General features: G+C 50.3%; 5 non-coding genes and 1 pseudogene across 5 annotated transcripts; all 6 read right to left on the bottom strand.

The window, feature by feature from the left end:
• Positions 1–149: 149 nt before the first annotated feature.
• LOC123183732 (5S ribosomal RNA) lies at positions 150–268 on the bottom strand. The gene has a single exon (XR_006492761.1). It is a non-coding gene; the product is annotated as a 5S ribosomal RNA (ribosomal RNA).
• Positions 269–568: 300 nt separating this feature from the next.
• Positions 569–676, bottom strand: LOC123183673 (uncharacterized; annotated as a pseudogene).
• Positions 677–975: 299 nt separating this feature from the next.
• LOC123183643 (5S ribosomal RNA) lies at positions 976–1,094 on the bottom strand. The gene has a single exon (XR_006492703.1). It is a non-coding gene; the product is annotated as a 5S ribosomal RNA (ribosomal RNA).
• A 302-nt stretch (positions 1,095–1,396) lies between these two features.
• On the bottom strand, positions 1,397–1,515 carry LOC123183660 (5S ribosomal RNA). The gene has a single exon (XR_006492719.1). It is a non-coding gene; the product is annotated as a 5S ribosomal RNA (ribosomal RNA).
• A 302-nt stretch (positions 1,516–1,817) lies between these two features.
• LOC123183489 (5S ribosomal RNA) lies at positions 1,818–1,936 on the bottom strand. The gene has a single exon (XR_006492555.1). It is a non-coding gene; the product is annotated as a 5S ribosomal RNA (ribosomal RNA).
• Positions 1,937–2,551: 615 nt separating this feature from the next.
• Positions 2,552–2,670, bottom strand: LOC123183663 (5S ribosomal RNA). The gene has a single exon (XR_006492722.1). It is a non-coding gene; the product is annotated as a 5S ribosomal RNA (ribosomal RNA).
• Between the last annotated feature and the right edge of the window lie 512 nt (positions 2,671–3,182).

Here is a 3,182-nt window from a genome sequence, read left to right as displayed (position 1 = left end):
CCCTTTGAGAACACGCTTGCCGCCGCTAGACGCGTGAATAATGAGGAGCGAGCTAAAACTTACCGTAAACGTGCAAAATAATAAAACGTGCTAAACATTTGTCGCGCACGTGCGTTTTGGTTTGCACGCGGCGCAAAAAAAATAAAAAGGGAATGCAACACGAGGACTTCCCAGGAGGTCACCCATCCTAGTACTACTCTCGCCCAAGCAAGCTTAACTTCGGAGTTCTGATGGGATCCGGTGCTTTAGTGCTGGTATGATCGCATCCGACATGTCACCCCCGTCTCCGTCCCTTATGCTTGCCCCTCCCAGCACCACTACACACATGATTGCACATTCCTTTGGCCGCTCCCGCTCAACTACGGAGACGAGTTTACCATGGTTCAACTGCACCAGTGCCTATTTGCTATGGTTTCGACCCCTTTCAGAACACGCTTGCCGCCGCTAGACACGTGAATAATGAGCAGCGAGCTAAAACTTACCGCAAATGTGCAAAATAATAAAACGTGCTAAACATATGTCGCGCAGGTGCGTTTTGTTTTGCACGCGGCGCAAAAAAATTAAAAAGGGAATGCAACACGAGGACTTCCCCATCCTAGTACTACTCTCGCCCAAGCACGCTTAGCTTCGGAGTTCTGATGGGATCCGGTTCTTTAGTGCTGGTATGATCGCATCCGACATGTTACCCCCGTTTTCGTCCCTTATGCTTGCCCCTCCCAGCTCCACTACACACACGATTGCACATTCCTTTGGCCGCTCCCGCTCAACTACGGAGACGAGTTACCACGGTTCAACCGCAGCAGTACCTAGTTACCATGGTTTCGACCCCTTTCAGAACACGCTTGCCGCCGCTAAACGCATGAATAATGAGCAGCGAGCTAAAACTTACCGTTAACGTGCAAAATAATAAAACTGCTAAACATATGTCGCGCATGTGCGTTTTCATTTGCACGCGGCGCAAAAAAAATTAAAAAGGGAATGCAACACGAGGACTTCCCAGGAGGTCACCCATCCTAATACTACACTCGCCCAAGCACGCTTAACTTCGGAGTTCTGATGGCATCCGGTGCTTATGTGTTGGTATGATCGCATCCGACATGTTACCCCCGTCTTCGTCCCTTATGCTTGCCCCTCCCAGCTCCACTACACACACGATTGCACATTCCTTTGGCCGCTCCCGCTCAACTACGGAGAAGAGTTTTACCACGGTTCAACCGCACCAGTGCCTATTTACCATGGTTTCGATCCCTTTGAGAACACGCTTGCCGCCGCTAGACACGTGAATAATGAGGAGCGAGCTAAAACTTACCGTAAACGTGCAAAATAATAAAACGTGCTAAACATATGTCGCGCACGTGCGTTTTGTTTTGCACGCGGCGCAAAAAAAATTAAAAAGGGAATGCAACACGACGACTTCCCAAGAAGTCACCCATCCTAGTACTACTCTCTCCCAAGCAAGCTTAACTTCGGAGTTCTGATGGGATCCGGTGCTTTAGTGCTGGTATGATCGCATCTGACATGTTACCCCCGTCTTCGTCCCTTATGCTTGCCCCTCCCAGCTCCACTACACACACGATTACACATTCCTTTGGCCGCTCCCGCTCAACTACGGAGACGAGTTTCACCACGGTTCAACCGCACCAGTGCCTATTTACCATGGTTTCGACCCTTTTCAGAACACGCTCGCCGCCGCTAGACGCGTGAATAATGAGCAGCGAGCTAAAACTTACCGTAAACGTGCAAAATAATAAAACGTGCTAAACATATGTCGCGCACGTGCGTTTTCTTTTGCACGCGGCGCAAAAAAAATTAAAAAGGGAATGCAACACGAGGACTTCCCAGGAGGTCACCCATCCTAGTACTACTCTCGCCCAAGCACGCTTAACTTCAGAGTTTTGATGGGATCCGGTGCTTTAGTGCTGGTATGATCGCATCCGACATGTTACCCCCGTCTTCGTCCCTTATGCTTGCCCCTCCCAGCTCCACTACACACACGATTGCACATTCCTTTGGCCGCTCCCGCTCAACTACGGGGACGAGTTTTACCACGGTTCAACCGCTCCAGTGCCTATTTACCATGGTTTCGACCCCTTTCAGAACACGCTTGCCGCCGCTAGACGCGTGAATGATGAGCAGCGAGCTAAAACTTACTGTAAACGTGCAAAATAGTAAAACGTGCTAAACATATGCACGCTTAACTTCGGAGTTCTGATGGGATCCGGTGCTTTAGTGCTGGTATGATCGCATCCGACATGTTACCCCCGTCTTCGTCCCTTATGCTTGCCCCTCCCAGCTCCACTACACACACGATTGCACATTCCTTTGGCCGCTCCCGCTCAACTACGGAGACGAGTTTTACCACGGTTCAACCACTCCAGTGCCTATTTACCATGGTTTCGACCCCTTTCAGAACACGCTTGCCGCCGCTAGACGCGTGAATAATGAGCAGCGAGCTAAAACTAACCGTAAACGTGCAAAATAGTAAAACGTGCTAAACATATGTCGCGCACGTGCGTTTTCTTTTGCACGCGGCGCAAAAAAAATTAAAAACGGAATGCAACACGAGGACTTCCCAGGAGGTCACCCATCCTAGTACTACTCTCGCCCAAGCACGCTTAACTTCGAAGTTCTGATGGGATCCGGTGCTTTAGTGCTGGTATGATCGCATCCGACATGTTACCCCCGTCTTCGTCCCTTATGCTTGCCCCTCCCAGCTCCACTACACACACGATTGCACATTCCTTTGGCCGCTACCGCTCAACTACGGAGACGAGTTTTACCACGGTTCAACCGCTCCAGTGCCTATTTACCATGGTTTCGACCCCTTTCAGAACACGCTTGCCGCCGCTATACGCGTGAATAATGAGCAGCGAGCTAAAACTTACCGTAAACGTGCAAAATAGTAAAACGTGCTAAACATATGCACGCTTAACTTCGGAGTTCTGATGGGCTCCGGTGCTTTAGTGCTGGTATGATCGCATCCGACATGTTACCCCCGTCTTCGTCCCTTATGCTTGCCCCTCCCAGCTCCACTACACACACGATTGCACATTCCTTTGGCCGCTCCCGCTCAACTACGGAGACGAGTTTTACCACGGTTCAACCACTCCAGTGCCTATTTACCATGGTTTCGACCCCTTTCAGAACACGCTTGCCGCCGCTAGACGCGTGAATAATGAGCA

Source organism: Triticum aestivum, chromosome 1D (genome assembly GCF_018294505.1).
Source record: "Triticum aestivum cultivar Chinese Spring chromosome 1D, IWGSC CS RefSeq v2.1, whole genome shotgun sequence".
Lineage (NCBI taxonomy): Eukaryota > Viridiplantae > Streptophyta > Magnoliopsida > Poales > Poaceae > Triticum > Triticum aestivum.
Note: the sequence above shows the minus strand (reverse complement) of the source record. Positions and strands in the feature narration are given on the sequence as shown.